Source organism: Neltuma alba, unplaced genomic scaffold (genome assembly GCF_004799145.2).
Source record: "Neltuma alba isolate B1F8T4 unplaced genomic scaffold, ASM479914v2 tig00011497_pilon, whole genome shotgun sequence".
NCBI lineage: Eukaryota > Viridiplantae > Streptophyta > Magnoliopsida > Fabales > Fabaceae > Neltuma > Neltuma alba.
The window spans coordinates 221,085-235,282 of record NW_021636165.1 but is presented as its reverse complement, the minus strand read 5'-3'; the positions used below and the strand labels follow the sequence as shown (position 1 = coordinate 235,282).

Below are 14,198 nucleotides of genomic sequence, written 5' to 3'. Positions count from 1 at the left end.
TTGCTTTATCTTACTCTTTTAGCTCTCAATATAGGAATTAATTAGAAAGTTGATGTTGGTCATATATACAATACTTCATATATTTATTAATTTTTTTTCCAAATTAACTTTATTGAAATTTCTTCAATAATAATAGGAAGGGAATTAAGGAAGATATTTAGGATTTTTTTTTTAAAAAATCATATTAACTAATTTAATTAATATTTTTAATCTATTTAAATTGATTAATTAGGTTTTATATTAAGGATTTGAGTAAAGTGGAAGAAGTTTGAATTCCAAAGCTTATCGATTACGCAGTAAACTCTTGGGAGCGCAAAGTGTCGAAGCAAGAATTCTTAAGATCGCTTTCATATTCTTGCAGCACACAACAGCTAGCTTTGGAGAATACCCCACAAGCTTTTACCAAGTCAAAGATAGAAAGATAGATAGAGAGGCAGAGAGAGAAGATGAACACAATCATGGACACCTTTTGGTCATCAACAACATTATTTGTTGAATTCCTGCTTTCTAGACTGCACAAAAGATTGGCTTGACATGATTACTCACGATTACAATGTAGTTCATGAGCACGTTAATTTTCTGAGCACACACTCCCCATAGTATTCAAGATAAGTGTAATTAGTTCAGCCCAAACAAAGAAGACAAGTGAAATGAGTCAATTAATTAACGATCCTAAAGAAAGGAATACGTAATTACCAAATTTTTTTTAGAAATAAGTAAGCATCATAGGCCTGTTGTCATTTTTTATACTAAAACTTGTCATTGCATGCTGTTTGTTGTGTGATTTTTTAGTGATTGTATTCTTGTCGTTGAGATTTGGTAGTGATTTTCCTTACACTAAACTAAAAATATTTTAGAAGCATATGATGTTTCAAATATAGTAGTCCAGAAATTAAATTTTTTAATTGAAATAATAATATATAAATTTGACTTTAAAAAGTCGATGATATAATATATTTAAGAATAAAATACTCTAACCTATCTTGTGTTTTGTTCTAATTATATTAATTTTCCTTTTATTTTGAAAACATGTACTTAAATCCAAACTATTAACTCTGTTGAGAATATTCTAAAACGATACTTTTTAATTAAAATTTATATTAAGATACTTTTTATTTACTAATTTGCCCTTCATAACACTAAATTCCTAAATTTTGGCTAAAAAGTTTTGATGAATTTAAATTTTTTTCCTTTTTCCTTTTTATTTTTATTTTTACAAGTAGTTATTTGTTTAGTGTTTTTATCACATTGGGATGAAAAATTCATTAATTTATTTAGTGTAGACATAAAAATCTTGAATAAAAATTTAATTAATTCCTTAAATAAATATATAATAGACTAAATACCTTACAAATATTTTTAACAAAATTTTTATTTCAAATTTTTAAATTATAAATTTAAATAATTTCTCCCCAACTTAGACGATATATTATACAATAAAAAAAATATTATTTAGTATATTTTATAGCCATTTAAAAAAATAAATAAATAAGTTTCATTATGCAATGAAAAATTAAAATTATAAAATTTTATAATATAATCAAAATTAATAAATTTTATTGCACATTAAAAATTTGAATATACATGTATTAAAATTGTTTTTTGTTGCATCAAAAATTAGTTTTTGACAAGTATAAATAGTTAAATAATTTTTATGTAACAAAAGATATTTTGAACAAAATAGAAGTTTAAAATTCAAACTTAACGGTCACCTAATAGTTAGATGGATGGAAATAAAATCTTAAATATATAAAAAAAGATTTGCATATATAACATACATTTTACTTTTAAAGGAAGTTTATATACATTTTTAAAATAGATAAGATGTTTCTGTAATTTAGATAAAATAGAGAGGTACTTAGAATATTTTACTCCATATTTAATATATCTGACTAGTAAATGATGTTATAATTTAAGATATTTAGTTTTGTATGGTTTTGTGACTTTCTGAGTGGATCTGATTACATCTATATTACTGTGTGGAAAAAAAAAGTATGAACATCTATATAATATGTATTCCCCTCAATCCAAAGGGCTACAGTCAGCGTGCGTATCTGATTCATTCCGACATAATTAATGCATACATGATTATAATAAAGGGAAAATTACACTCAGGTCCCACAGAGCATAATTCATATCAAAAAGGTCCCTCGAAATCGCAAAATGATTCTGAAGTCCCCAGGGACCTGTGTGTAATTAATTCTAATTGTGAAATTACGTAGTTACCCCTGTTAATTTGAACCTATTTACAACCTCAACAGTGACTGTTAACAACCCGAGAAGAGGTGGTTAACAACCTCAACAACGCCCCTGGTATTTCACAGAGTGAGTTGTCATAAGCACTGCCGAGGTTGTCAATCACGTCTTCTCGGGTTGTTAACAGCCACTGTTGAGATTGTAAACGAATTGCTGCAATAAAATTAGAACCTATTTACAACATCAACAGTGGCTGTTAACAACCCGAGAAGAGGTGGTTAACAACCACAATAATGCCCCTGGCATTCCACAGAGTGAGTTGTCATGAGCACTGCCGAGGTTGTCAATCACGTCTTCTCGGGTTGTTAACAGTCATTGTTGAGATTGTAAACGAATTGTTGCAATAAAATTAACAGGGGTAAGTAGGTAATTTCACAATTAGAATTAATTACACACAGTTCCCTGGGGACTTCAGAATCATTTTGTGATTTCATGGGACCTTTTTGATATTAATTGTGCTCTGTGGGACCTGAGTGTAATTTTCCCTATAATAAATATTACTGTTTCTGCTTTATCCAACCTCCTTCCAAGTTTCCCTAGTCCGCGGCAAAGTGAAATTCTACCAGAAAATTTACATAGAGAACTTGGTCTTGTTCAAAATTCTGCACCTATCTCCAACACTAAAAGTCCATCTTATTCAATAAAATATAATTTCACATTAACAAACCAATCAGCTCCATCGACTCAATCCATTAAAAAAAAGAAAAAAAAGAAAAAAGAATGCTCCCACATTGCTTTATCTTGTTTAATAATCCCTCCGGTCCTATTTAAAAAATTTAAATTTAAAAAGATGTATGATCTATTTTTATAAATTTCAATTTGAATTCCTCTTAATATTTAATGTGTTTTTTTTTTTCAATTTTACCCTTAATTATTGTTTCTCTCTCATTTGCATCCTCTATCTTATCACATTTATCTACACATTCTTTTTCATCCTTTTTATTACAAGGACATATTTAGAAACAAAAATATATTTCTAATATATTTATTGTTTTTAACTAGTATTAGCTAATTGTTTATTATCCGTGAATTAATTATTTGAAACTTATAATAAGGACTGAAGATACTCCCTCTGGTCCTTACTAGCTAATTTTTTTCACCGGAGTTAACTAATTTTCACATACTAAGGATTGGAAGTTAAAGCATTTATTCAGTCCTAAATTGATAGGTTTTTCCAAGTTTACCCCTACTAGATGGTGAAACACCAATTATGAGGAACTTATTAAAAACACACTAAACTGTAGTAACTAATGATGAAGGCAAAATGGAAATTAAAAATCATTAATGAATCAGTTATTAACTTATATTTGGGGCCCAAAAGAGCTTCTAAAATATACTTATTTATTTCTATTTATAAGTCACTTTTAGCATATTTCACATAGACCAAGAAAAACCTTAAACTTCATTAACTTTTATTTAAAATTCAACAACTTTTCAACTTTATTCCTATTTAATATATATTATACCTCATATAAACAAAATCAACACAATAATAAATGAAGGGTAAAATTGTACATCAATACAAAAACATTTCTCTTAGTATCCTATAAATAGGATCAAAAAATATCTTCTCATTCTGTCCTATAAATAGAACCAGATGAGTATCCTCATAATAGGAGCAAGACTTATAATTGAAACTAGAGGGAGTAGTATTACATATCTCATTAATTACCACCAAGGATTCAAGGAATGTGATTTGAGTTTTTGACAAAGTCTAAACAGACCAAAATCTGATCACTAAACGATAGTGATTTAGTATTCACTTTCTGAGGTGGGAAACCACTAAAAGCTCCCCAAAAGAACAAGAGTCGTCGCCATCTGAATTTTCTGGATCACATATCTTTTTGTTTGCTTACATAGATGCTTTCAAAACTTGAAACAATATGTTATGGGTCTAGTTGAGAAGTAGATAGATCAGGAGAACGAGATAAAGTCAAAAGGTTCAAAAGCCAGTCAGGGTTAAGGAAGCCGCAAATATTTGTCAAACTTGTCAAGCTGATCACTTTTAGCAAACTCTATAGCCCACCACTAGTGTCTATTCATATGCTTTTAATTTACACCCAAGTTAGGTTATCTGTATAATCAAGGGTTTTGTCCTAAACCATTAATGTTGTCTCTCTAGACTACAGCTACCTTCAAATTCTAAGGGCTTATTTGGTATGAAAGAAATGGAGGGAGGGAAAAGGAAAAAAATATTAATGAGCTCAATTTAAAAAATCAAAGAAATTGGGTTTTAAAATTTTAATAAAAAGATATAATATAAAAAAGTAAAAAGAATTAACTAAAAGTTTTTAACCCTACTTTTTTAATTTTCTAAATCGAGCTCATTAGAATTTTATCTCCTCTTCCCTCCCTTTCGTTTCCCTCGTACCAAACGAATTCTAAGGCTATATCTTTGGTGTAACAACATACTTAAACGAAATAGTACAAATACATAAATATTTGTTTTTGACCATTAGCACAAATAACTAACTAACTGTATTATACTAAATCGATTAAATGTATAATGTACACAATATATTTTAATGATATCAGCAGGTTTTGAAAGTTTCATTGGATCTTAATTCATTTGGGTCGAATCATGTGATATCATAAATGGGTGTAAAACTCCTTTTAGCAGTAATTTTCTTTTTACACAAGAATCAAAATTGAAAACTTTGCTCAAGGGAAACAAATATTTTTCGGCTATTTCTATTTTTAATAAAGGTTGGACCCCAACCATTCTCCCCCTGTTTTTATTTTGGTTTCTTTTTTTTCCCCCAAGGGTTAAACCAGATATGCCTTAAAAACAAGAGTATTCAGAAAGTTCTCATTGTAACTGATGAGAAACATAATAGTATTGGGCCCATGTGGCCGAAGGCCCATTTAGGATATGTAGTCCTCTGCTTAATGTTTTTCGGTCTATAAGTAGCTGGGCCTCATGTGGATGTAAATGCTCTCTTGTACATTTCAGATATTAGGTGTGAATAGAATTATTATTTTTCCAGGCATTCTGGGCCTGTTCTGCGTGTCATCATGGTATCAAGAGCCAGCATCTGAAAGTTCAAGAATCTCAAAGAAGAAAGAACGACGTCGTTCTTGTCCTCTCCCACTTTCGGAAAGAAACCGTAGGGAGACATCGTCATGAATCGAGAGAACTAGACGCAGGCAGAAGATTCAGGGGGGCGGATCTTGAGAAAAGAGAGTCATTGACCCTCATCGGCAACGAACACCGAAAAGATTGGGTCGCCGGTGATGGGGGAATCAAAGGAGATCAGTGACTCGGCTGCCGCGGCTCTAAGTTTCAGCCATCCCCTGTATTTGCATCCCTCCGATACACAGGGAGCAACAATCGTGTCGCAGGTCCTCACCGGTGCTGAGAACTACAATATGTGGAGCCGAGCAATGCGTATTGCTCTCCTCGGAAAACACAAGCTAGGGTTTGTGGATGGTTCATGTTTGAAAGAGAATCAAATCGACGGCATGAAAGATCAATGGGAACGTTGTAATGCCGTGGTACTCACATGGATCCTCAATTCAATTTCGAAGGAGCTAGCGAGTGGAGCTGTGTTCTTTCAAGAGGCACGATTGGTTTGGCTCGACCTGAAAGAATGGTTCGATAAAGCCTCTGGATCTCGTATCTTTGCAATCCATCGAGAAATTTCTTCGCTTAGGCAAGCCACACTCTCGGTCTCAAGCTATTATACAAGACTGAAAGAGCTTTGGGAAGAACAATCCTCCCTGGTACCGATTCCTTCATGTAAGTGTGATACTTCAAAAGTTTATGCGGAGGTAATGCAGCAACAGAAATTGTTGCAATTCCTGATGGGGCTCAACGACACCTATAACCAAGGACGGAGCCAGATTCTTATGATGAGTCCTCTGCCCACGGTGAACCAGGCTTATGCTATGATCTCGGAAGACGAAGCTCAAAAGTTGATCACCGGTTCAACCATGAGTGCTCCGACTGAAGGAATTGCAATGGCTGCACAAGGTAGAGGACGTGGCAGAGGCAGGGGAAGGGGAGGACCGATACTGGAATGTTCACATTGCCATAAAAAGGGGCATGTGAAGGAAAATTGTTTCTAGATAATTGGCTATCCACCAGATTTCAGAGGAAGCAAGTCGAAACCAAACAAGGCAGAAATGGCAAATCAGATTGGGGTGAACACTGGAGGTAACGGTGACTCAACTGCACACTCTGCTAACATAGTCACGACTTCCTTGACTCCAAAGCAATATGAGCGCCTACTGGAACTCCTAAAGAAGGATTCTGAAACAGCGGTTCATGCGCTTACTGGTACAGGTCTGGCTGAATCTTCCTTTTTTTATCATCTGCCTGTTAGATGGGTAATTGACTCAGGTGCTACCACTCACCTAGTAAGTGACTTAAGATTGTTAGATAATTTCACTGAATACAAAGGACCACCTAAAACGATTAAGATCCCAAATGGAGATAGAGTTGTAGCAACACATATAGGGAATGTTAGATTTTCAGATACTTTCTATCTAGAGGATATATTGTATGCTCCCCAGTTACAATTCAATTTAATTTCAGTCCCTAGAATTACCAGGGAACTAAATTGTATGGTCTGTTTTCTTCCTAACCATTGTTTTATGCAGGACCTTCAGGATGGGAAGAAGAAGGGGACTGGTAGATTGATAAATGGGTTATACATGTTGAATTGTAATGCAAAATATGATGTTGTGAATGCTGTTTGTAAAGGAAACAAATCCTGTAATGATCTTGATGTTTGGTTGCTTCATAGGAGACTAGGACATGCACTTTTGTCAGTACTAAAACATTTGCATTTTGTACAAGGCAGAATTATCTCTATGAATAAAGATTGTGAAGTTTGTGCTCAGTCCAAACAAACTAGATTACCCTTTTCTCCCAGTTGCATTAAATCGAAATTCTGTTTTGAATTACTACATATGGATGTGTGGGGACCATATAGGACACCCACACATCAAGGTCATTGTTATTTTCTTACCATTGTTGATGATCTTTCAAGAGCTACTTGGATTTTTCTTATGAAACACAAAAATGAAACAGTAGTTCACATCAAAAACTTTCTGGCTTATGTGTTTAATCAATTCGGTGTCAATGTTAAGAAAATAAGGAGTGATAATGGAACAGAGTTCACAAATCTAGAACTGAAGAATTATTTTGGGGAAAAGGGGATAATACATGAAACTAGTTGTGCTTATACTCCAGAACAGAATGGAATTGTAGAGAGAAAGCATAGGACCTTAATGCAGATTTCAAGAGGTCTAATGATCCAGTCGAATATTCCTGTAAAATTTTGGGGAGAATGTGTTAAAATGGCTACTTATTTGGTTAATAGGATACCATCTAGAGTTTTAGGGTACAAGACACCCTATGAAATAATACATGGAAGGGCAGCTGACTATACTAATTTGAGGATATTTGGTTCATTAGCCTTTGCTTCAGATTTGACTATTAAGGATAAACTAAAACCTAGGTCTATTCCCTGCGTTTTTCTTGGATACCCTCATAATCAAAAGGGATACTTGCTATATGACATAGAAAGAAAAAGACTCTTCACATCTAGACATGTAACTTTCATGGAACACAAGTTTCCCTACAGAGATAGCATGAATACCGATCAAAGGGGGGTAAATCACAAACCAAAGGATATTTTCTATTTTGATGACTCACCTTTTCTTGACTCTGTTGAAAGCACAGATATGCAGGATTTAACTTACAAAGAGGGTGCTGTTTCTGTTGGGGATAGTAATCTCACAGATGTGCCGCAAGAACTCAGATCCGATGAGGGACACACAGACAGACCTGCACGACAAAGAAGAGCACCAATTTGGACAAAGGACTATGTGTGTAACCTAGTAGCCAAGGATATGAATGATACAGATACCAGGAAGTTGAAATGCAAGTACCCTATCGAAAATTACATCAGTTATGGTAATATCTCCCCTAACTATATGTGTTATCTTTGCACTATTGATTCTGTTTCAGAGCCTTATTCTTATAATGAAGCTATTAGAAATCCCAATTGGGTAAAAGCTATGAAGTGTGAGATAGAGGCTCTTGAGAATAATAAAACTTGGGATATTGTCCAGTTGCCTAAAGGAAAGAAAGCAATTGGATGTAAATGGATATTCAAAATAAAATACAAACCAGATGGGAACATAGAAAAATACAAAGCTAGGCTAGTAGCTAAAGGATATACCCAAAGGGAAGGCATAGACTATCATGAGACTTTTTCCCCTGTAGTTAAAATGGTGACTGTGAGACTTGTTTTTAAAATTGCTGCAGTAAAGAATTGGAATATATATCATATGGATGTTAATAATGCTTTCTTGCAAGGAGATTTAAATGAAGAAGTTTATATGTCCTTGCCTCAAGGCTTTGATAGCAAGGGGGAGAACATGGTATGCAAGTTGAGAAAATCATTGTATGGCTTAAAACAAGCCTCTAGACAATGGAATAGCAAATTAACATCTGCTTTAATTGCTGCTGGTTATGTTCAAAGTAGACATGATTGCTCTATGTTTACTAAGAAATTTGTTGATGGTCTTGTATTGATATTGGTGTATGTTGATGATTTGTTAATCACTGGTAATTCCGAACAGGGAATAAAGGATTTGAAAGATCATTTGCACAGTAATTTTAGGATTAAAGATTTAGGGGTCATGAAGTACTTCTTAGGATTAGAGATTGCTAGGTCCAAGAAAGGAATAGTCTTATCTCAAAGGAAGTATTTGTTAGATCTACTTGTTGATGCAGGATTGAGTGGATGTAAGCCACTCACCATTCCGATGGCTCAAAGTTTGAGGTTACGAGCATATGAGGAGGGGAAGGATAGCAGAAATGATTTACTCCAGGATCCAGGACGTTACAGGCGGTTGGTAGGTCGGTTGATATATTTGACCACTACAAGACCTGATATTTCTTTTTGTGTGCAGACCTTAAGTCAGTATATGCATCTTCCAACGAAGTCACACATGGCTGCAGCACTTGGAGTAATTAGATATTTGAAAGGCACTCCTGGCCGTGGGATACTCCTAAGTGCTGAAGGGAATTTCAGACTCCAATGCTTCTGTGATGCGGATTGGGGAGCTTGTCCTACAACAAGAAGATCAGTTACAGGTTATCTCTTGAAGTTGGGAGGATCTCTAATCATGTGGAAGACTAAGAAACAAGCTACAGTTTTTAGGTCCTCTGCAGAAGCAGAATACAGAGCGTTAGGGTCTGCTGTTTCAGAGATTGTGTGGATGGTTGGCCTACTCAGTGATGTGGAGATCAATCAAATAGAACCAGTTGATGTCCACTGTGATAGTAGAGCAGCAATGCACATTGCAGCCAATCCGGTGTTTCATGAGCGCACGAAACACATAGAGATTGACTGCCATTTCGTAAGGGAAAAGCTACATCAAGGGCTGATCCAGTTGCATCATGTTCGCTCTACTGAACAAGAAGCTGACCTTCTCACTAAGTCTGTGAATGCTGAAACATTAAACAAAGTGTTGACCAAGTTGGGTGCTGTAGATATCTTCCGCCCTCCAACTTGAGGGGGAGTGATGAGAAACATAATAGTATTGGGCCCATGTGGCCGAAGGCCCATTTAGGATATGTAGTCCTCTGCTTAATGTTTTTCGGTCTATAAGTAGCTGGGCCTCATGTGGATGTAAATGCTCTCTTGTACATTTCAGATATTAGGTGTGAATAGAATTATTATTTTTCCAGGCATTCTGGGCCTGTTCTGCGTGTCATCAGTAACCACTGACCGCTTGGCTGAGTGGCATGTGTGCGTGTTGCAGGTTCGAGTCCACTCTCTTGTAACTTGAAAGGAAAAAAAAAAGGTTCTAACTGTAGTTTTTATTTAGACAATTTGACAAACATACATTTAGAGTCAGAGAAGATCCCGGACAAAATATGCAAAAAGAATCAAGAACAGTAATTGACTATGTCAATAGGATTTCCCCAGTTAAAGCATCACTTCCCCGGAAAATATTCATAGAGAGAGAATGGGATATCTTTATCTTGAAGTGTTTGGTGCGCATTATTGTTACGTTTATAAGGGATTGATGTTTTCCTCAACTAAGGGAATTATGCTTCCTTTACTTCAGCCAAGGAAAGAAGCTTTTTACCATAGAACCAAACACATTTTGGAGGAATGATGACTCCCTACCCAATAAGCTAATATGATGACCTAAGGTCTTAAACTTGAACATACTTTCAAGGGAAAAATTAATTATCGTATAACATGAAATGTAAGAATCATAGTCTCGTCATGTTATATTTTCAACTCTGAACTCCAGCAAGATGAGTACTTGTATACTGATCCAACCAACTTGCCAAATTACACAGGCCAAAAGAAAAAACGTGACATAAAATGTATATGGTTTCTTGTGCTGCATTCACCTTCAACATATATGCCTTACCTCAATGATAATTGATCAAGGGGTCAGGGAATGAGCAACAGCAAGAAACTAGACAACATGATATTCCTCCTCTTCAACTGATCATGTTAGTAGAGACCGAATTTTCTGCCACTTTGGATGACCATTCTCAGGTTCTTATATTAACAAGGATGAACCTCCATGAGATTAGGAAGTGTTATTTTCCCTAATTTCCCAACATCCAGCCAGTCATACTTCTCGCTGACCACGATGATGTCTTTCTCTGCAATTTTCCCTTCTCCTTGGGCTTGTACATAACTAAGTCTGATTTACTGCCTGTCAAAATCAAAATAATAAGAAAAATCACAGGATCAAAACAAACAAGCATCGTTCGAAGTTTGAACTTTTGAAGATGTCCAATGATGATACTACAGATAAGGGATTCAAGGAAAGATACGCAAAATAAATCTGGAAATACTGAATATGTGATTCCAAAAAAATGAGGCCTAGCTCATCAGAAAAAATAGAAGATATGATTGGAATAAAGGAAAGAATCTGTAAACACAAAGACAGCTTGTCTTTCTCTGAATGAGTTAACTATATACCCTTGTGTGACAGTAAGTTCCATAAGAAATCACAAAATATGGATCAAGAACAAGATCGTTGATCAGTTAGATTAAACCAAGGCTGATTACATGTTTGTAGAAACATGCATTAAATGATTGTTATAAAGTAATGTTATTTACTTATATGTATGCTAGCGAATGAAAAAGATACAAGCTTCTAGGATTTCTGTTCAAGGATGCAAGTGACCTTAAAGATCAAATAAAGCTGCTATCCAAAAAATTCAAATAAAGTTCATCAGTCTGTTAATACCAGCTTATCTATTGTAAAAAGCTGATGATGATGTGAAGTTCTTTGTGAATGTTCCATATAATCAAAAATGAAAAAGATGTAACCCTTCCATAATTTTGTGCTTTAAGATGTAAACTGTCTTGATGATTGAGCACAAAGTCTTGCCAAGCCAACTAATGTATATGAAGGTTCACACATAATGCACATTAGTTGGCATTTGCTTTTGTGATTTAAAAACCCATTAGAAACATTGATTTTTAAGTCTGACATGTGTAAATGATATGTGATGATAAAATGAGATCAAGGCATGAAGAAATTGACCCTGCATTGTACTGTCAAAAATGCCAATCCTACTACTCTCTAGTCTCTTAATTTCTCTCTTAACTGTGAATCAAACGCCGTTTTGTCCATTTTTTACTTATAAAGAACTGAAATCCTAATTCCTCCTAAGCATGATCGGAACAAAAGCAATATAACGGGATGCACTGTAAAATAGTCCTGAGTTCCAAGAGAGATGCAGTGAAAAGCATTGACCTCAAAAGGTACTACATATAAAGTTCACGCAAATCAATTCATTTAACTGCGGTATGAGCAATAGAACTTCTACCATGTCCACTTTTGCATCCATTTATATGAAATGCTTCGGTATAATTGTTCCTAAACTGTCAACTAAAGAAAGCATAATATGGCAACATGGACCAAATGCAACATACAAGAACTGAGACCAAAAGAAAAGAAAATCTCAAAAAAAGTAAAATGCATGTAAATGAAAACACCTCTCTCCGTTTTTGGGTATATAGATGTTCTTTTTCTGTTATGTCAGGCATCCCTTTAAAGAACTTCTCTGTTTTTGGAATAGAAGGCTAAAAAGATCATGCAAAACAGAAAAAACAGAAAGTTCTGTAACCTTTGTTTATCCAAATCTAACTAGCCTCCTACAATCTAAGGGGAGTCAATTTAGAGGGGGTGAAAAAAGAAAACACACACGCACGCACGCACATCAAGGTCATGAGTAGAACTGACAAGTCAATAAACTTGATGAAATCCTTTTAAGTCTAAAGCACTTCTGAAATCCATGCAGCATCTCTGTTTCTATGCTTCAAGGTTCTTATAAGTTAGGAATTTTGACAATAGATTCTTCACATTTGAAACATGACATCTCACTTCTTTTTTAAAAGAAAAAAAGAACTTATTGCATGAAAAGCATATTGCCACTCTTTATGGTCCTGTCTGACTCGATTTGTATCAAACTAAACTGAGATAAATCTTCCTTCCAAAAAATTATATATAAATATTTAGTGTTCAAGTTTTTTCATTTTTTATCGTTATCTAAATCGTTCTGGGGTCTGGAGCTCTCATAAATTCTCTGGTTGAAATGATGCAAGTGAAAAAATGGGATATTTCATGCTAAAAAAAGATCTTATAATAGTTTAAAGCTGGTAAAAAGTTTCACATTGTGTTTAAAATTTATTTCTATTTTGTTATAGCATAATGATATGGCATTATATGAGCTGTTAGATTAATTTCAATGGCTATGATTTGGACGCTGAGAGACGCTGGGGGAAGGGCACGCTGAGAGTATCTTCTTCCTACACTTGAAAGTTTATTTATGCTCTCTAGAGACCCAAAAAAAAAAAAAAAAGAAAAGAAAAATAGTACCGCATCTTGTTTACACTTTTTTAAAAAGAAGTGCCAAAGAAAGTATCCAAATAACAAGGTCTTCTTTTCCTAGTATTGCAAATTGGATAATGAGAAAATGAATGTCTATCCACAAAACTATTTATTGCCCACACAGAACTATAAAAAGAAAGAAACCACTTGTAATGTCCAACTCCTGACGGGAGATCATGACTCCTTTCATATTCTCGCTGTTCCTGGCCCCTCACAAAAAAATAAAGGTTGAGTTGTGCCTTTCAAATGACATTGAATGATACTTGTGCTTCTTCCGACAGGCAACACATGTATTATGTGATTTTCAAATTTAACCAACAAAATTTCTGATGATGAATAACTAAAAACTTAAAACCAATATGCCTTTTACAATCAAAGGTCAACATTCAAAGAAAGGAGTGCTCCAATGCAACCAGCACCAGAACAATCGTCTCGAGCAACTGTTGAGGACTTTCTAATGTGTTATTTTGCTTCCAGCCTACTTAATTGGTCAGACTCAAATGCAACATTGAACCCCCAACTCAAGGACACCAGAGTTGTTTTACAATTATTAAGGTTTATCAGTAAGAAACCAGAATAGCATCCTGTTGAAGTCTTGTATTTTGTAAAAATAAGAAACAGAAGAACTTTAAGCAAACGACAATAGCCCTGGCCCTTATCAAAAACAATAGCCCAGACAATCAAAGTAATTAATGGTCCAAGAATTATATATATAATTTTATAACAATATTCATACCACGCCTGCTGGATCATCGTGATTTCCATGAATGCTGAAAACTGGCGAGCCCACATTGAAGGGAGGATCTTCATAATTCACATGACGAAATCTGTTTAAAAAACAAAAGAAAAGAAACAAGTTGAACCAAGCGAAGCTAAGCTTTTAGTTTTAGGTATTTCACAGTTGCAAAGAGAATGCCCAAGAATCTATAACATGAACAAACATAAATATGTGATCGCACGTTAACTTCTCTGTAACCATTAAATCGAGTGTTCATCAGCAAAAGCAAGGTAAACAGAAAGTATATGCAGCAGAATCAGTCTAAGCAGAAAAA

At 34.6% G+C, this 14,198-nt stretch overlaps 1 long non-coding RNA gene across 1 annotated transcript; it reads right to left on the bottom strand.

The window, feature by feature from the left end:
- Window positions 1-10,490: 10,490 nt before the first annotated feature.
- On the bottom strand, window positions 10,491-13,967 carry LOC114714219 (uncharacterized). Its single transcript, XR_003737426.1, has 2 exons — window positions 13,883-13,967; window positions 10,491-10,952 (listed from the first exon to the last, which is right to left on the bottom strand). It is a non-coding gene; the product is annotated as an uncharacterized LOC114714219 (long non-coding RNA).
- Window positions 13,968-14,198: the final 231 nt, after the last annotated feature.